This window comes from Chiloscyllium plagiosum, unplaced genomic scaffold (genome assembly GCF_037043375.1).
Source record: "Chiloscyllium plagiosum isolate Xiang-an unplaced genomic scaffold, Cpla_swu_hap1 HiC_scaffold_52, whole genome shotgun sequence".
Lineage (NCBI taxonomy): Eukaryota > Metazoa > Chordata > Chondrichthyes > Orectolobiformes > Hemiscylliidae > Chiloscyllium > Chiloscyllium plagiosum.
Window position 1 is genome coordinate 24,698,212 of NW_028270190.1, and position 21,694 is coordinate 24,719,905.

A 21,694-nucleotide genomic window follows, 5' to 3' on the forward strand; every position below is an offset into this window, starting at 1 on the left:
TTTTTCTGAGAAAGTATTTCATATGAAAGTTATATTTGACAGTGTGTTTCTTACATTTCGGAGAGCAGAATATCAGTTGTCGAGGCGTTCCTGTGTAGATGGCAGCTGCTCTCTCTGATTTTCAAAATGTCTGCATTGTCATATCCCTAACATCGGATCATTGAATTGGTTTTCGCAGTTGTGGCATAACTTAAACTCACTGGTGAAATTTGAATTGTTGTCAAAACAGCAACGAAGTCTTCTCCATTCATTTCATTGCCACCTGTTTGATACTTTCAAATTTCCCGTACACTCTAGGACTGCCAACTATTCATATACACAGACACTTGTGAACTCTCAGTTCAGTACAACATTTACTCTCTCTCTTAAATGTTCACGCCTTCAACTTCAACATCATAAAAGAACCTTCCCATGCGTCACGTTTCCCAAATGATATTCTTTCTCTCCTGCTTTTATGATTTCCCTGATTTGCCTCGTCTACCAAGGTTACCTTACCCATTCTGCACGACGCTTCTTTTTCCTTGGAATGAATCATTGTTATTTCTACTAAATTAATCCCAGAAGCTCCACTCATTGCGATTCCACTACCTTTACTGATGGACTCCTCTCCCAATCAATTCTTCCTAACATCTCTCTCATGCGTCTGTATTTGCTTTTATTCAGCTTCATGCCGTTACCTCAGGATCTAACTTCTCGCTCTCATACTGCAGCGTAAATTCAGTCATGTTGTGACCACTGCCTCCTAAGAATTCCTTCACCTTAAGCTCACGTACCAAGTCTGTCACATTGCACAACGCTAAACCAGTATTGCTCGTGACTTAGTATGCCTCATCACAAACTGCTCCAAAAAGCCATCTCGTAAATATTCCACAATTTTCTTTTCGTGCAATTCACTACTAAATCGATGCTCCCAGTTTACTGCATTTCAAATTTCCCATGAACACTGTAACTTTGCCTTTCCTGCATATCTTTTGTATCACGTGTCATATCTTGCGCTCTAATTCCTGACTACTTCATGAGTGCTGGAACTAACTTCAGCTGTGTCTTTTTTTATTTCCCTTTACGTTGCTTCAATTCTACTCACATAGATTCTGTGCCATCAGGTTCAATATCTGTTCCTGCTGTTGATTTAATTTCGTTTCTTTTCCTGACGAGGCAACTACACACTCTCGACCCAGTTGTCCATATTTTCGATAGATTGTATATACTTAAATATTCAGTTTCCAATCCCAATTCCTTTGCAGCCACGTCTCTGTGATGCCCACGACGTCTTACGAGGTCATTTCAATCTGCGCCACAAGTTCACTTACTACATTTCTTATGCTGTGTGCATTCAGAGAAAACACTTCAGGCCTGTATGGACCTTCACACTTCTCATTGTCATTCATTTTTCGAGTATGTTTGAAGATCGCTTGCTAACACTCTCCATATATTGCATAATGTGTTTTTTACTGTTCCAGAGATTTTAATAATCTCTCCTTAGTTTCGGTTTCTCCTTTACTTTGTGTTTTCTAATTTCACCTACAACTGAAAACTCCCCTTCTTCTTCCCCATCTCCCGCGCACCATTTACTTCAATGCCATTCCTGTACTCTTAGTTCTGCGATTTGCAAGGACTCTGGTACCAGCCTGGCTCAGATGAATGCATTGCCATTGAAAAAAATCCCTTCTTCCCCGATCCTGGCGCCAAGATTCCATGAATTCAAATGCATTTCTCCCACACTAATCTTTTAGTGAGCCAAGATTTTACCTACTGAATCTTAGTGACCCTGTGCCAATTTGACCGTGGCTCAGGTATTAATGCAGATATGATAAGCTTTTTGGATCTGGTTAGTGATATGGTCAAGAATATAGGTTCCAGATTAAGTCATTTTGTCGAGTAAAAAACGAGAGTCAGAGCGACACACGTACGCAAATGTCTTAAAACAAACAAAATAAAGTAAACTTTCCAGTGTTCCATAATAGTTGACACACAACAATTGGAAAAAAGTGTCGCACACATTGTCTTTTGTTAGCAAATATGTTTCCACCTTATAATTCGATAACATACCGACATTAGTCTGCATTACTTTTAAAAGATCGCTCGATCCCGTCATAATATGTGTTAAAATATGCACATCTTATGCTTAACATTGAATCCCGAGGTTTAGTCTCCTACGCAAAAGAAAAATGTGTTTCCAACTGATATACGTTATTCAAAATCGTGAATTCTTTAACAGGATTTCTTGTCATCCTTCAAAGTAAAGGCCTTCATTCCACAAACGAGCAAAGGAAAATCTCCTTGAAACTCTTCAAAAACAATCATACATTTTCTTTTGATCAGTTGATGAAAAATGCTCACAGTATATTAAGTATGGTCTTAATAATGCCTTTTCCATTTGCAATAAAACATTCCTGCAATTGAAACAATATTTTCCTGTTTACCTTCCAAATCAGTTGGAGCATCTGCAGATTAACTATAGACGATTCATGTAAAGGAATATGGAACTTGTCAATCGTCCTGCATTTAAATTGTTTACCATTGTGTTATCCTTCCGGCCAAAATGGACAACTCAGTTTTTCTTATTTCGGCTTGTGTTTTACTCATTAGCATTCCGTGCTAAGTTACAATGCAGACTCATTACTTCCATTTGATGACGTTTTGAGTTACCATCCTGATATTTGTGCTATGTTATCTTCAATCCATTCAGTCAATTCATCCAACTCTTCGACATGGATTATTGTTTATTGATGAACTCACATAGATCTCTGCGACAATTCACTACTAATAGCTTTGCAAACTGAAAATAAGCATGTGACTTTACTCCCTGTTTCCAATTAGCGACAACTTCCCTGATCCAGTCTATCTGCTCAGATAGTTTGAATGGCCTCGTCCTTCTAAATAATGTACTCAATTATCTGAATGACGTAATTCTCTAGTTGTGGGTCACTCCTGAGACGGGCAGAACGATCTTCCCCCTGTCTCATTGAAATAACACTGATTGACAGAATCGGTTGTCCTCAACATATATAACAGCCTCGAGGGGGGAATGGAAAGAACAGAACACGGGTCAGGGGCAACATTTTGACATTTGGCTGCATCATTAATAATGCCCATGGCTAATCTGATCCTGTCTGACCATGCCGTTCGTGTTTGTTCCCAATAAACATGAACTCTCCTGTCCAGCAATGTTCAGTCCATCTGAAAACTGAATATCTTCAATAACCGAGTTCCTTCTTCTCACTGAGGATGAGGATACCACAGATAGTGCAAATCTAAAGAGAAACGGATATCCTTATTTCAATGGACAACCTGTCATTTTCAAGCCGTGTTTACCTCAGCTCAAAGCACGAATGATTTCGAGACATCAGGACGCAATAATTAGGAAAATGCAAATTTGGCCCTCGAAAACGGTACCGCATTACCGTTCAAACGTTCCAATCAAGTATGCATCAAACTCAGCCTTTGTTGTTATCTACAGAAGAGAAGACGAGGCAGCAATCCACCACATCAGCATTAAATAAAGGATCTGAATTAAGGGATTTGGATTGCCGAGTCTGATACTGCATTCAATAATGTCTCGTATGTTTCTCAATATCATTCTCCTGCTTTATTCTCAACAACTCTCATTACCCTTATTCATTAAAAACGTTTTTTTAATCTCTATCTTGAAGTCAACAGTGTCCGTGTCTTCGCTCATTTGTTTGTGTGTTTGACCACGTGTTTTTCTGTGTCTCTCCATATCAGCCTGAGTGTTTCGATCTGAGTTTTTAACAATTTATGTGTGGCAGTAATGTTGCAATTTTTGCCGAGTCTGCATGGTATTTCTGTGTCTCCATCTATATGCAATAACGTAACTGACATTTCGGGATCGAGAAAACTGATGTCAAATCTGACAATGGGTTTTAAGTAAGAATTGCACTTCACTGAATATTAATCCTTTCTCAGTTTTTGGGACGTGGACATTTCGAAATCGCCACAGGAATCGTCCTGTTTTCGACTAATAATGTCGGTTCCTCGCAACTTGTGCGAGGGTCGCGGTGGCGGATGAGGGAATGGACATTGGGCATATCACCGTGTTGTATCTACACAGTGGTGTTAGCGGAGGGATATTGTGTATTCAACAGAGAGCGTGAATGGAAGAAAGTGCTGCTTTCAAGTCTGGGGTTGTGGAGCATGAGCCTTGATTGGAATTAGGGGCAATAACAGTTGTACAGAGAGTGTGAAGAAGGAGAGAGACTATGGTGACACTTATCCTGGCAGAGTGTGGAGGATAAAGACATTTGCCCTATATGTCTGGACATCATCTCAGATCACCTCAGCTTCAATGTGAGCCTCGTCGAATGCCTTGTCCAACTATATTACTAATAACACCACAGACTATGACGCTCATTCCACAGAATCACATTTGGGTGAAGCTTACAGATAGCAAGGAGAAACAAACATTGATGCAAACGAAATGCAAACTATCGTGCAAATTTAGTACATCTTATGTTCTGGAAATTAGACGTCACAATATCGTGGGTGATACTACTACAGTGCTGTTGGACAATCTCAAGTTTTATCTAAACTGTGTAAACTTAAAAAAAAACTGTCAAGTCGTGAAATCTAAATACCATTAGGTTATTTGAGATAATTTGAAGGGTATGTTGTGAACCAAACAAGATACAAGGTTATTTCGGATTTGTGTTGTGTGTTCAAAATAAATAATTAATAAATTTGTTCTGAATCAGAGAAATAGTGACAAGTTCACTTATTCTAGTTTTGGAGCGTAGATCGGCTTAATGGTCATTGGAGAGCGAGAGAGTATTCTGGGCAAAACGTTACAGAATTTGTTTGAAAAGAATTCTGCTTCACTTGTAGCATCACGTGACTGCCATATTTTGATTTGCAGTGCAGTTCTGCTGCCTGCCCCATTTCACTGCGAGACTGCTTCAGTTGTCAGAACTGCACTCAGTGACCTACTCTAGCTCCTGATGCAGTAACTCCTCCATTTTAATATTTTTATTATTCTGATGGCCTCACCGTGTTGACACGTTCGAATTTGACACATTCCACAATACCCTTTAAGATAATAATCGGAATCTTCCCTTCCAGTGGCGTGATATTCTTTGTTTAATGTGAATGTGTTTCCATCTGCTTCTCTCCCTGAACATGATTAGTCGTCCTGTAATATCAGTGATAACAGCCTTATGTAGTTTCAGAAACAAGGAATTTGTGCACCTTGTGTTATTTTTCATTTCCCCCAGTGTGGCATTCAACCCTGGAGAGGGATTTGAAGCGCTTTGACACCCGTCTTTGGAACTTGTTCAAGAATATCATTTGCTCGAAAAAATTATACAGTTCTGTCATCATCTGCAGTGTGAAAGAAGAGATCAGCTTTTACGTTCAGTGACCCTTCCACAAAACTCTCTGTTTTTCCAGTAAGCGTTGCTTTCGTTTCAGACTTCCAGTATCCAGAGATATTTATTTTTTTATTGAATATGTGCTCCATGCCTCTTCATTTCTGTATAAACTCTTCAGATCTGGTAGCCTGTGAGAACTAAAGGAGCAGAGAACACGTTTGACGTCCTGAGTGACTTTTCTTCAGAACTGAAAAGGATAGGAAAATGTGATTTGTAATCGATTGGCAGGGGTGGAGGGTTGACGGGAAGCTGAGGGGGTGAAGACGCCGTGCAAAAGACAAATTTGTGCTTAATTTCGTTGAGAGAGACATAGATATAAAATGGTTGGAAATTAATATGTGAATGCGGATATGAGCTATCCGTGTTGAGTGCAAGATGAACAACATATTATCAAGAAATAGTCATCGGGAGAACAAGAGGGAGGACTAATAAAAAATGGAGAAGTCTGAAGTGTTGGGGCTGTACAGTTATGGAATTGAATACTAACTCCTGCAGGCTGTAAGTTTCTAAAGTGTAAATTGAGCTGTTAGTCGATCTTTGGTTGTGCTTCATTGGAAATGGAGAGAAGCACAGGACCACTCTGCTCGTATCAGAGCATGGTAGGTTATTGAAATCGGAATCAATTAGAATATCACGGATACTCCCACAGAGAGAAAGTGCTCCTCAAAGCAGTCTCTGTTAGGTCTTGCTAATGGAAAGGATATTGTATTGTGAGCAGCAATGACAGAAGACTGCATTAACAAAAATCTCGTGAACTGCTGTTTCACGTGGGAGACATGTTTCGACTTGGTAAGAAATGAGGAACGAGTTTTTAACCTTTTCAAGTATCTTGTATTTATTATTGTCCGCGGATTGCATAGTTGCATATTGAAACCTCTGCAATACCAGTATAAATCGCACTTTGTAAACATTATTTTCGTCTTTTTAATCACAAGCTGTTCACTAAATCCCGACTACAATGCATAGGGAACATTCTGTTTGCCACGTATGTTGTCTGTTTTAAAACAATTAGCTCGATTCAACCAACACTTGCAAATCTGATTTTTTTTTCCCAATGGCGATTGTAACAAGAACACTTTGTTATGTTGTAGCTTAATCAAACAAGTTTCAATGCCATCCATAAATTGCATGCTTGGCAATTTATAGCTACATTTATCAGACCAATGATTCCCTAACCCGTACTAACAGCTTCAGCTTGCCTGGCCATCTATGATTTCGTGTCTTCCGATTCCCTCTCTCTCTAAGTTGGTAAATCATATTTGCCAGTCCTCGATAGACGCCCAGACACTCGTGATTCCAGAAAGATCACCGTCAATGCCTCCAGACTCTCCTCAGCTATCTCCTTTGAACAATGCACTGTGATGTTTTTTTTTCCCTCTGGGTGATTTATCCAACTTCACACATTCCAGCGTTGTCGGCAATTTTACCTGAGTGATCGTCACGACATTCAAATCTGCCCCGACTCGCGAGATTCTAGCCGTCTGCCGGCGCTTTGCACCGAGCAGAATAGTGCAAGGAACCTATTTAATTCCTCAGCTATTTCTTTGTTTCCCATAACTGCTTCTCCAACCTGATATTCCAATATTTGTTCTTGCCTCGTTCTCTTCACCGTTATACATATAAAAACATATTTTATGCTATTAACTGGTATACCGTCAAATCCATCTTCTCCACCATTTTTTATGTTCATCTCTGCTGGTATTTAACGACTTTCTAAACCTGTGGATTAACAATCATCTTCAGTAGATCATATGCTTTGCGTTTTGGTTTTTATGCTGTCCCTGACCTCCCTTATCAGTCATGGATGTCTTTTTCTCCTCTGAACATGTTTCTTCTTCCTGAGGATGATTGGGAGATATTACTTTACTCTTCTGGAGCTGGGCGATAAGTCAAGTTGTGAGAAGATTTGTTACTCTGGTTGATGTTATGGATGCAGTTTGCTCGCAGAGTTGGAAGGTCCGTTTTCATAAGTTTCATCCCCATATTGGGTCCCATCATGAGTGAGCCTCCGAATGAAGCACCGGTGGGATGAGTCAAGCTTAGAGTGTTGATGGAAAACGACAGAAGGTCAGGCAATTTCCGAACGGAAAGAAATTCGATGGTTCGGGCAAAAGTCATTCATCAGGAATGAGGATGGGAGCCTCGGGGGTGGCACCTCCCATGAGGACCATGAACAGTTCATCAACTTCTCAAACACATTCCAACCCGAACTAAAATTCACCTGGACGATCTCTGACATATCTGTCCCGTTTCATGGACCCGGCCATCTCCATCAACGAAGACCAACCAACATTGACATGTTTTGCAAAGTCACAGACGTCCACAGCCTCCTTGATTACACCTCCTCCCACTCTAACTCCTGCAAAAATGCTATCCCTTATCCCCAACTGTTCCGCCTCTACCGCATCTGCTCCCAGGAGGACAACTTCCACCACAGAACACACCAGATGACTTACTTCTTTAAAGACAGCAACTTCCCCTCCCGTGTAGTTGAAGATGCCCTCCAGCAAATCTCATCCATGTCCCGCACCTCCGCCCTTGAACCCCACCCCGACAAACTCAACAAGGACAGAAAGCCTCATCGTCATCTTCCATCCTATCAACCTCCGCATAAATCACATTATTAACTGACATTTCTGCCACCTCAAAACGGACCGTATTACAAGGTATATATTTCCGTCCCCACCCCAAACACTTTCCACAAAGACCGTTCCATCCATTACTTCATGGTCAAGTCCAAGCGCTCTCCCCCACCAAAAAGACCCACCCTCCATTCCTGTCACCTTCCCTTATCCCCACAGAATTGCAAAACCTGCACCAACAGCATACCCATTACCTCCATCCAAGGCCACAAAGGAGGCTTTCACATGCATCAAAGTTTCATCTTCACTTCCACTTGAGGGTAGTGGAATCAAGGGTTATGGAGATGAGGCAGGAACAGGATATTGACTGAGGATGATCAGCCATGATCATAATGAATGGCGGTGCAGCTCGAAGGGCAGAATGGCCTATGCCTGCACTTATTGTCTATTATCCATTGCATACATCTGACCTGTACCACCTGTCAATCTTCCTTCCCATCTATCCGTTCCAATCACATCCTTACCCACCTCCATCCAATTATTGCACTCTCAGCTGCCTTCTCCCCAGCTCCAACCTCCCACCCCCCCCCCCCGCCCACATTTATCTCTCCACCCTGGAGGCTGTCAGACTCATTTCGGATGAAGGGCTTTTGACCAAAACGTCAATTTTTCTTCTCCTCGCTTGCTGCATCACCTGCTTTGCATTTCCAACAGCATTGTATTCTCGACTCTGATATCCAGCCTCTGCAGTATCCATTTCTGCAAAACAGCTGGTATGGCCCGCTTTCTATTTATGCGTTTAGAGTTCTTTGGATAGTGATGTCATTTCCTCTGGTGATGTCATTTTCTGTTCTTTTGCGCAGGGAGTAGTAAATGGGATCCAAGACAATGTGTTTATTGATTGATTTCTGGTTAGAATGCTATGCTTCTAGCAATTCGTGCGCGTGTCTCTGTTTGTCTTGTCCGTGCATGGATGTGCTATCCCATTCGACGTGTTGTCCTTTGTCATCTCTGTATAAAGATACTTGCGATTGTGAGACATTGTTTTCTGTTTTGGCCAGTTGATTTTCATATATCTTCTTGTATATGTCATGATGCCTGTTTGTCCAACGTAGTGTTTATTAGAGTTTTTGCAAGGTATATTTTGTTAATGATATTTGTTTTCCTTCTTGTCTGTATATGGTCTTTGAAATTTATCCGCTGCCGATCTCATGCGTTGTTGGGTTTGTGGGCTGCTATGATGCCAAGGGGCCAAAGTAGTCGAGCAGCCATTTACAAGATGTATTTGATATAGGTGATAGTGGCCAGAGATTCTGGACTTGTTTCGTCTGCTTATTTGTGTTTCTTGCTGATAAATCGGTGGAGTGTGTTCATTTGGTACTCGTTCTTATTATATACCCTCGACATGTGATTTTGAAGTTCTTCTGTGCTGCAGTGTGTGATGGCTAGTTGGAATAATGTTCTAATGCAGCTTTGTTTATGGGTATTGGGATGATTGCTTCTGTAGGTCAGCTGGTTTCATCTGAAGGACAATATCGTCAAGCGAGTGGACTTATGATTTCGCACCAACTTCACCCTCAACACAAAGCTTACAGATATACAAACGGTGCGCACATGGTACCTCTTATGACATGCTTCTTAGCAAAGACAGTAATGCGGAGACTCGAACAAAAGGCTCTACCTACTTTCCAGCCCAAACTTCGAGTGTGCTACGTGGATGACAATTTTGTCATCACGAAACAAATCAAATTACAGGAAGCCCTCAAGACGTTCAATAATAACCTTACTGGCATACACTTTATTAAGAAGCAGGCAACCATGTCCAAACTCTTATTCTGAGATGTTCCAGTAGAGCGAACAGCCAATGGGGAACTTCAAACCAGTCTGTACAGGAAAACAAAACATTCAGAACAAATACTGAACTGCAGAAGCAATCATCCCTAAACCTACAAATGAAGCTGCATTAGAACATTAGTTCAACAAGCAACCAAACATTATGGTACAGATGAACTACGAAGAGGAAACGAAAGCTACCTATACATTGGATTCACAGACAACGGGTATCCAATGAACATAGTCTGTCGATTTTTCAGCAAAAAACCTAAACAAGCAGACAAAACACGGCTAGAAACTGAGCTAATCTCCACTACATTAAAGACATCTCGTACATGACTGACAGATGTCTCACACCACTTGGCATCGCGGGAGTTGACAAATCCACCAACACAATAAAATAGCAACTATTGAACTTGAAAGATCCTATGAATACAGCAAGAAAATCTAATGTCATTTACAAAGTACCTTGCAGGAACAGTAACAAGCACTACATCTGGCAAAAAGGCAGAAGAGTCGCCAGCAGGTCACATGATCATCAACTGGCCACAAAACGACATGACGCACTCCAACTAGTATCCTTACATACAGATGAGGAAGGACTCCACGTCAACACATCCATCTTATGTGGTGCAGAAAATATCCAACCTTCAATTCAGTTAGCTTTTCAGTTACTCACACCTTTTTTTAAAAAAAAATCTAATCTCTCACAGTTTCTCATTTTCACCAGTCAGTCTGTTCATGGTTTATCTATAAGATTTGATGTCTCTTCCTCTGTGGAACTGACAGGGCCTCCGTCACTGAGTGAGTAAATCAGGGCAGTGGAATCAGAAGATGATGGACATGGCACCAAAACCTGCTCGTAAAAATTTAAATTCAAAGCAGTTCTAGGAGACTGTCAGTCACTATTGCAACCTTGAATATTTATACAAACAAAGATACAAAAACAGAACAAAAAACTGTATACTGGACAACTTGACATCAGCTATGAGGAAAGAATTAGCCAAACGTGATAATTTGACAGTTGTCGAATCATGATAAGACTCGGCTGAATCATCTTTGAAAAACTTGCACAGTGTGTGTTCGTTGATGCATCCACAAATTAGAAACTGCGGGCGGTGTGTGTGTGTGTGTGGGAGGGGGGGCCGGTGGGGTGCGGGGGTGGTATGTATTTGAATTTGCATTGTTTTTGACATAGTTTCTGACAGTTGAAAGAAAGTCCACGGATGAGGGGAGAATATACCACATGGGTTCAAAAATAGTTAATGGGGACAATACAGAGAAGAGCACTAGTTTCTGGATTGCAAGCACTTATGCATAGTTGCCACATGTATCAGTATCGGGATAAAATCAAATTGCAAGGCAGCTAAATTATTCGTATGTGGGAAACGATGAGAATGCGTTTTATTTTGTATGAACGAAATCGGGTGAGTTTGGGAAATGTTGTTGACCAAAAGGTCTGTATGACGTTGATCATGAGTCACCAAAAAATACACACTTACATGTAAATGATTGGGGCAATAAATAGCCTAATGCCCTTCATTGAGAAATGCTTCAAAACGTAAGTATATTTAACTTCTTGCAACGGTAGAGACTTGTTGAGAGCGGATTTGGTTAGAGATAGAGAGGAACTTAACGTTGGAATCCACGGTAGAAAAGCAGGACACTGACAGAACACAGAAAGCCAGGCACAATCAGAAGGTAGAGAAGTTGACGTTTTGGCTGTAACCCTTCTTCAGGTCTGGGAGTGGGTATAGGGGGACCTGCAGATAAAAATGTGGCGGGGTCAGGTGAAGACAGGTAGAGTTATGACCTGTTCGGTCAGTGAGATGAATGGATCCGGTTGGTGGCAGGGAGGAATAGAAAGAAGGGGAAGTGGCTGGAATGGGAGTCGGGCGATGGGAAGGGAGGATATTTTGAATTGGAAAACTCAATGTCGAGTCCTCGGATCTGTAGGGTGGCCAGTTAGAAAATGAAATGTTGTTCCTCCAGTTTACGGTTTGGCTCATTATAGAAATGGAGGAGTCCATGCATGGTCATGTCGGCAAGGGAGTGAGAATGGGAATTTAAATGGGTAGTGACTGGGTGGTACTGCAGGACCCTGTGAGCCCTGCTGAGCATGCTGGGCAAAACGTTCTCTAAGTTTACAATAGTCTCCTCGATATAGAGCTTACCACATCAGGAGCACATGATGCAGCAAGCTTGTTGAGAAGCGAGGAAAGTGAAGCTTTGTGTCACGCTGTAAATGTTTTTGTGTCCTTGGATGGGGTGAAGGGTTGGTGTACTGGCAGTCTTCTGTTTGATTTCGGGTTGCAGGGAAAGGTAGCTGGGGGTTCAGGGTGGTTGGGGGCGGGGGCGGGGGGTGACTGCCACAAAACAAGTACTGACAAATGGAACAGTCCTTTTGAAAGGTAGAGAACTATGGGGAGGGAAATATGTTCTTGGTGGTGGTGTCTAGTTGGAATTGGAAGAAATGTTTAAAGATATTGCGTTGAGTGCCGAGAAAGCTGGTGTGGTATGTGAGGACAAGGGGGCCTCTGTGATTGTAACGGTCCGGATGGTGGTGATTGTTAACAGTGGAACTGGGAATAGAGATGTTGTTATGGCGTTCTGCCTGAATGACAGAAGGGGAAAACAAATTGTTCCAAGCAGGTGGACATCTCGTATCCTTCAGAGTAGAATGAGAGATTATTTGGAGCACTGTGTGCAACTTGATCTCCGTTTTAAGGAGTGATCTCCTTGCCACAGACACAGTTGATTTATCATGAGGTGAGAATGAGGAAACCGAGAACTTAATCTGTTGCACTGTGAGACAAGTGATTTCGTTGAAACTCGAGGGTTGGTGAGGAACACTTATTTCCGAAGGGGACATTTATTTGGATAGAAATTCGATCTTTTGACCAGGATCAATGGATTTGAGTTGTTGTTCCATTCACGTACGTATAGTGAAATTAATTGTTTTTCAGAAATACAGGTAGGTCATAGTAAGCAAAAACACAAACTTCATACAGTGAATAATGCATATTGGTTACACTGCGCAAGACAAGCTCTAAATCAGATCATAGAACATAGACCATAGAACATAGAAGAATACAGCGCAGTACAGGCCCTTTGGCCCTCGATGTTGCGCCGATCCAAGCCCACCTAACCTATACTAATCCACTATCCTCCATATACCTATCCAATGCCCGCTTAAATGCCCATAAAGAGGGAGAGTCCACCACTGCTACTGGCAGGGCATTCCATGAACTCACGACTCGTTGAGTGAAGAACCGACCCCTAACTTCAGTCCGATATCTACCCCCCCTTAATTTAAAGCTATGCCCCCTTGTAATACCCGACTCCATACGCGGGAAAAGGTTCACGCTGTCAACCCTATCTAACCCCCTAATCATCTTGTACACCTCAATCAAGTCACCCCTAAACCTTCTTTTCTCTAATGAAAACAGCCCCAAGTGCCTCAGTCTTTCCTCATACGATCTTCCTTCCATACCAGGCAACATCCTGGTAAACCTCCTCTGCACCCGTTCCAGTGCCTCCACATCCTTCCTATAGTATGGCGACCAAAACTGCACACAATATTCCAGATGCGGCCGCACCAGAGTCTTATACAACTGCATCATGACCTCAGGACTCCGGAACTCAATTCCTCTACCAATAAAAGCCAGTACGCCATATGCCTTCCTCACCACACTATTTACCTGGGTGGCAACTTTCAGAGATCTGTGTACACGGACACGAAGATCCCTCTGCTCATCCACACTACCAAGTATCCGACCATTAGCCCAGTACCCCATCTTTTTGTTATTCTTCCCAAAGTGAATCACCTCACACTTAGCTACATTGAATTCCATTTGCCACCTTTCTGCCCAGCTCTGCAGCTTCTCTATATCCTGCTGTAACCTGCCACATCCTTCCTCACTGTCAACAACTCCTCCGACTTTCGTATCATCCGCAAACTTGCTCCCCAACCTTCTAACCCCTCTTCCAGGTCATTTATAAAAATGACAAACAGCAATGGTCCCAAAACAGATCCTTGCGGAACACCGCTAGTGACGGCACTCCATGAAGAAACTTTGCCATCAACTACTACCCTCTGTCTTCTTCAATCCAGCCAATTCTTACTCCAAACCTCCAACTCACCCTCAATGCCATATCTCCGTATTTTCTGCAGTAGCCTACCATGGGGAACCTTATCAAACGCCTTACTAAAATCCATATATACCACATCTACCGCTTTCCCCTCATCAACCTCCTTCGTCACCTTTTCAAAGAATTCAATAAGGTTTGTGAGGCACGACCTGCCCTTCACAAAACCATGCTGACTATCCTTGATCACATTATTCCTATCCACATGTGCATAAATCCTATCCCTTACAATTCTCTCTAAGACTTTGCCCACAACAGAAGTGAGACACACCGGCCTATAGTTACTAGGGTTATCCCTACTCCCCTTTTTGAACAAGGGAACCACATTTGCTATCCTCCAGTCTTCTGGGACTACTCCTGTAGACAAAGAGGACATAAAAATCAATGCCAATGGCTCTGCAATCTCCTCCCTTGCTTCCCAGAGAATCCTAGGATAAATGCCATCAGGCCCAGGGGACTTATCTATTTTCACCTTTTCCAGGATTTCCAACACCTCTTCTCTACATACCTCAAAGCCATCCATTCTACTTATTTGTGACTCAGTATTCACATCGACGACAATGCCCTGTTCCTGAGTAAATACTGAAGAAAAGTATTCATTCAGTGTCTCCCCAATCTCTTCCGCCTCCACACGCAACTTCCCACTACTATCCTTGACTGGACCTATTCCTACCCTAGTCATTCTTTTATTCCTAACATACCTATAGAAAGCCTTAGGGTTTTCCCTAATCCTACCGACTAAGGACCTTTCATGTCCCCTCCTTGCTGCTCTTAGCTCTCTCTTCAGATCCTTCCTGGCTACCCTATAACTCTCAATCGCCCCAATTGAACCTTCACGTCTCATCTTGAGATAGGCCGCCCTCTCCCATTTAACAAGGGATTCCAATTCCTTATTAAACCACGGCTCCCTCGCACGACCCTTTCCTCCCTGCCTGACAGGTACATAATTATCAAGGACACTCAATAGTTGCTCCTTGAACAAGCTCCACATATCATTTACACTCTTGCCTTGGAGTCTACTTTTCCAAGCCACACATCCTAAGTCATGCCTCACCGCATCATAATTTCCCTGACCCCAGCTATAACTCTTGCCCTGTATTACACACTTATCCCTCTCCATCACGAGAGTAAAACTCACCGAATTATGGTCACTATCCCCAAAGTGCTCACCTACCTCTAATTCTAACACCTGGCCTGGTTCGTTACCCAGAACCAAATCCAGTATGGCCTCACCTCTTGTTGGCCTGTCTACATATTGTGTCAGGAAACTCTCCTGCACACATTGAACAAACACTGACACATCTAACGAACTTGAGCTATAGCTTTCCCAATCAATATCAGGAAAGTTAAAGTCCCCCATAACAACCACCCTATTACTGTCACTCATCTCCTGAATCACCTTCCCTATCCTTTCTTCAATGATTCTAGGACGATTAGGAGGCCTGGAAAAGACTCCTAAAAGGGTGACCTCACCTTTCCGATTCCTAACCTCAGCCCAAACTACCTCAGATGGCAAGTCCTCATCCATCGTCCTTTCCACCACTGTAATACTATCTTTGACAAGCAATGCCACACCTCCCCCTCTTTTACCCCCACCTCTGACCCTACTAAAACATTTAAATCCAGGAACCTGCAACAGCCAATCCTGTCCCTGTTCTAGCCATGTCTCCGTAATAGCCACATCATCGAAGTCCCAGGTACCAACCCACGCTGCAAGTTCACCTACCTTATTTCGTATACTTCTTGCATTGAAGTATACACACTTCAAGCCACTTTCCTGTTTACAGGCACCCTCCTTGGAAATTGATGCCATGTTCCTAACCTCCCTACACTCCAGGCCCTGCACCCTGAAGCTACAATCTGGGTTCCCGTGCCCCTGCAGAGTTAGTTTAAACCCCCCCCCCCAAAAAAAGCACGAGCAAACCTCCCCCCAAGGATACTGGTGCCCCTCAGGTTCAGGTGTAGACCATCCTGTTTATAGAGGTCCCACCGTCCCCAGAAAGAACCCCAGTTATCCAAAAACCGGAATCCCCCCCCTCCTGCACCATCCCTGTAGCCACGCATTAAAGTGTTCTCTTTCCCTATTCCTCGAATCTCTATCACGTGGCACGGGTAACAAACCAGAGACAACAACTATGTTCGTTCTAACTCTAAGCTTCCAACCTAGCTCCCTGAAAGCCTGTCTAACATCCTCGGCACTCCTCCTACCTATGTCGTTGGTGCCAATATGGACCACGACTTCGGGCTGCTCCCCCTCCCCCTCCAGGACCCGGAAAACACGATCAGAGACATCACGTACCCTTGCACCTGGGAGGCAACATACCAAACGTGAGTCTCTCTCGTTCCCACAAAACCGCCTATCTGTGCCCCGAACTATCGAGTCCCCAATTTCTACTGCTCTGCTCTTCTTCACCCTTCCCTTCTGAGTAACGGGGACAGGCTCCGTGCCAGAGACCTGAGCCCCGTTACTTACCCCTGGTAAGTCATCCCCCCTCCACAAGTATCCAAAACGGTATACTTGTTCTTGAGGGGAACGGCCGCAGGGGGTCCCTGCACTGGCTGCTTCCTCCCAGTCCCCCTCACTGTCACCCATCTATCTGCCATCTTTGGAGTTTCTACTTCCCTATAACTCTGATCTATGACCCCCTCTGCCTCCCGAATGATCCGAAGTTCATCCAACTCCAGCTCCAGTTCCCTAACACGGTCTTGGAGGAGCTGGAGATGGGTGCACTTCCTGCAAGTGTAATCGGCAGGGACGTCGATGGCATCCCTCACCTCATACATGTTGCAGGAGGAACATTGCACTGCCTTCACTGCTATCCCTCTAAAGCTAACTTTTATTTAAAAAAAACTGGGTCTAAAGAATACAACAAGCAAAATTCAGCACTTACCTATTACCACAACAGATGTTATTATTAGGTTAGAGGAGGAGGGCGGGTGGGAGGCACTACCCGTGTAGTGCCTCGGGTTCCTCTCCTTCGCGCTTTTAAAGGGGGAAAAAACCTACCCAGGTCAGCTTACACTAACTGCTTCCGGGTCTCGGCTGCCCCTCTGGTCGTCGTCACTTCCCCCTGATGCTCCCGCTCTTTCTGTGAAGAGAGAGTGAAAGAGAAAAAAAAAACACCGCTGCCCGCTACCGGTAAGTACTTTTAAAACCAAACGGTCTTACCTTCGCTGCTGCTCGCACTGGAAATGACCAACGGCTTCGAAGGGTGAGTATAAATACTCACCGCTTTCCTTCCCGGCTGCCCCTCTGGTCGTCGTCACTTCCCCCTGGTGCTCCCGCTCTTTCTGTGAAGAGAGAGTGAAAGAGAAAAAAAAACACCGCTGCCCGCTACCGGTAAGTACTTTTAAAACCAAACGGTCTTACCTTCGCTGCTGCTCGCACTGGAAATGACCGACGGCTTCGAAGGGTGAGTATAAATTCTCACCGCTTTCCTTCCCGGCTGCCCATCATGAAGAAGAGTTCATGTGTCAACATAATTGGGCATTCATAAGAGTCTATACGCCTGTGATGAGCTACAGGTCGAGTGAGAAAGAGTTATAGGTTTCAATTGTACTCTCTGCACATTAATATGCAGTCCGCGTGCCACTCTGCACAGAGCGTCCTTTTGTTGACAATGCCGAACATCAGCCGTAACACTTTCCTTCTCAAGCAATTAGCCATTCCTTCCAGCTTCTGTCCTCCAAACAGAACGTCATTCTGACTTCTCGGTGTTGAAATATACCTGCTTGAAACTTCACACAAAGCAATTTGCTGCCCTCCGCATTGCGAGAAAACCATGGTAAAGTACCACCTGTGTACCATGTGCTATGGAGCCACGAGGAACTACGTGAAACAGTCTGTTTGTGCAGTTTCTGCTCCATTTGCTTGTCTTGTTCCAGCATTGAATACCTTTTTTGGTCGTGTTAAGTGTCTCGACGGGCTTAATGGCCTCGTCCTACTGGTGTGTAAGCGACTCAAGATACGGAATGAGTACTTCCTAGTCCGATTTGGACAGGGACAATGGCCTAATAACTTTAACTTGGAACCTGTTTAATAGCAATAAATACAGAAAAACGTGACAATGCTGTAGCTTTAACAGGTTAGTTTGTCCTGAATTATTTTATGAGTGAAATTGAGCGAGAGTTATCAAACTGGCTGGTTAAGAATATTTGAGTAAAAAGCTTGGGAAGCCTTGGGATGAATGTAATGTTACCTCAATGGGTGTGGCCAGTTCTCACAGATTGGTCTTTCTGGACTGTGGTTTCTCACTAATTTGTTGTGGTCTCAACGGAATTGGAAACTTCAGTGAATGTTTCCTCGTTGCTACTCTCTCTGAGTTTTCCCTTGTTTCAATTTTATCCCACTGGTTCAGAAAACTGCCTGTGGGAACTTGCGTATAATTTGTTCATTTATGCCCAGGAATGAGCTGATGATATATTACTGCATTAGAACATTTCATTGATAATGGTTAGTGTATCTATTAATTTTTTTAAAAGTTTTCCAAATACGTTATTCTAAATTTCTCTTTATTTGCCTCTGTTTTAACTATACACTTTAATTAAATTGAGTTTACCTGAACACCAAAATTAAAATCAGTACCATTGCATCTGGAACAGACACTTGATATTTCCCTTTAAAGTAAGAAAACCTGAGTTTCTAAACTATTGCCTGAAATAATTTTTGAAGGGCTTCATTGTACATCATAACACGAGACTCCTTTCCCTCTTGTGAAATCGGCTGGAGATACTGATGGGTCTATCCATGTTCTTGTCCAATCGTTTCAATGTGCTGAATGGTTTTCTCTTCTTCATGTGAAGTCAGGTGTTGTGCTGAATGAAGTCTTTATATTTCACTGTGGAACTGAAAAGTGTATCACAGTCCCGTTACAGTGAACATTACTTGGGGGTAATGCGGGGAAACGTTCCGTTTCTAATATTATAATGTTCTGTTATTGAAGGGTTAGTGACAGTTATTTTTCTGGATGTTCTTTTCTTGAAAAATGAAGTCAGTGAGAGCGGAGGATGTTGTGAGTTAAAGCATGGGGGCGACATTTAAAGTGAATCTTTGACGACAACACGACAAAGAAAGGAAGCATGTTGCAAACAGTGCATGACAGTCTACAAGGATTGGATGTTCTCCTTCGTTTCTAAGTACCAGATTACAGATGTAAGTAGTCTTGAACTGCTCCTCTCTAGCACTTTCAAAAGGCTGAATGGAGCAGACGAACAAGGGACTGAGGATCAAGAGTATGCCATTTGACAGATTGAACCTACTCCACCATGCAAGAAGACTGTGGTTCATCAGGTTGTGGTCTCAGTTCCACTTTCTTGTCTGTATCATATTATCGGTTACTCACTTCTTTGTAAAATATTTAATTATCTCAGCTTTCAATAAACTTAAAGGGAGAGGTACTGCAAACATCTGGGGCAGAGCATTCCCATTTTAAAGTCCATTTTAGAATTTCTCCTCATGCCTCTTCTCGTGCAAGAAAGACATACCGCACAGAACAGATTCTTTATGCCAACCAGATATATTAATCTAATCATGTCTCATTTCTCAGCATTTGACCCACATCACTCTAACTCATTCCCGTTCATGTACCCACCCATTTGCCATTCAAAGATTGTAATTGAACTAGCTTCCACCACTTCCACTGACAGCTCACTTCGTGCATGCACCAATCTCTGGGTGAAAAAGTTACCTTAATATCCCTCTAAAATGTTGCCTCTATCACCATAAACTTTTACCCTTTCTGTTTGGAATCCCATAACCTGGCAGTAAGACCTTGGCTAATTATACTATCCATGCAACTTAAGAATTTGAAAAGCTCTATTATATTTTTCTTCAGCTTCCGAAGTTTCAGGGTTATTAAGCCCCAGCCAGTCCAACCTCTGCCTCCAGATCACAGGCTCCAATCCTTGAAACTTCTTTTCTTTGTCCTCTTAAGTTTAACAATATCTTTCCTGTCGCAGATTGATTCCAATTCAGTAGAGTATTGTAATTGTGGCATCACCAGCAACCTGCACAGTCGCAAAATGACATTTGCTATGAAGTGAAATACAGGTACTGTTCCTTTAAGAGAGGCCAAATGCTGTTTTGTGCTGATACCCACTCATACACCTATTTGACAGCCTCAGCGTGTCCTGGAAGTTTGGAAATATGAAGCATTTGGATGCGAAACAATTACCTGTGTTTGTTGCTATTTTGACAACGATTCGAAATAAACAAAATGGTATAAATTATACCTCAGAATACAAAAATCCATGCGACTTTGAATTTATTGTTTTTGCCAAACTCGAAACAATGGTCAATCCAATATTTGTGGTGCAAAAGCAATAGGCATTTTGAAAGTCAGAGAGATTATCTGCCATCGAGAGAACAATTATCTTCGAGAGAGACTGCCATTCAAAAACACTCTGTCAAAGGTACCTTTCTCAGATCCACAATTCTCCTATGAAAGACAGAAGTCTCTCCAGGGAGATCTTCAGCGGAATGCAGACAGATACCGACGATGACAGCCGCTGTCTGGTTGTGAAATTATTTTGGTTTAAATTTAATGACTTTTTTTATTGGTACAGTACATTATTATGGGTTTGGATGCAGATGATAAGCAGTTAAGAGAAAGGGAACTTACCGTTGTAAATCGCTTTGGTTAATGTTCACGTTTAGAATTATGTAATAATTTAAGAAAACACTTCAAATATTGGAATTTGCGAGTTCTCTGTCACTCATACTTGAGCAGATTCCGACACAGAGTGAGCTTTCTGCGTGTTTGCTTTAATTACAACTCCTGTACTCAATGCACTGACCAATGAATGCAAGCAGGATAAATGACTCCTTCGCTATCTTATTTCGCTGTCACTCCACTTACCTGAAACTATGATCCTGCACCTGTCTCATGGTTCAACATTTCTCCCTGGGGTCCCATCGTTAATTTTATAAAACCTGCCCTGCTTTACATTGTCAAAACGCAACACATTTATCTAAATTAAACTGGTTCTGCAATCCCTGACAATTCTATACTGAGGTGCCATTATTCACTGTCCGCTACACAACCTTTTCCTTATGTCATCCAAAAACCAATTACCATGGACGTATTCACATTCAAATCTTTTATCTCAGCAATGAAAATCTGTTGCGTCAGCACTGATATTTGCGACTCATTGCTGGTAGTGAGCTTCCAGTCTGAAAATCAAGCCTTGACCACCAGACTCTGCCTCCTACCGTCAATCAAATTTTGTAGTCAATTGGTCAGCTCATCCTGGATCCAGTTGTGTTCTCACCCGACTAATCTGTCTTCCATGCCAAACCTTATCGAACGCCTCGCTGAAGTCCTCATGGACAAGGTCTACCATACTGACTTCATCAATCGTCTTTGTCACCTCGTCAGATGACAAGCAAATTAGTCGGGCATGATTTCCTAATCGCAAAGCTATTTGACTATCAGTAATAAGGCATGGCCTTTGCAATCCCTGAGAATTCCCTCCAAGAACATACCCATTAGCGCACTTTTCAACAGTTTCCTCGGTTTTCGGATCACTCTTTCCTTTTCTCGGGCCACAGTTCCTGTGGACATAAATGTCACCTGGTTCGTGAGCTTCAAACACTATTGTTCGCAGACTGGGTAGGCTCAGTTTTAGGAAGAATTCAGGCTGGTTTATTTCATCTGCCAAATTAACAGGGCTATGATCAAAGCAGAGTAGCCTCAGAAATTACGCAGATTCGATATTGAAAAGCAGCGCATCAATATTGCAAGACAC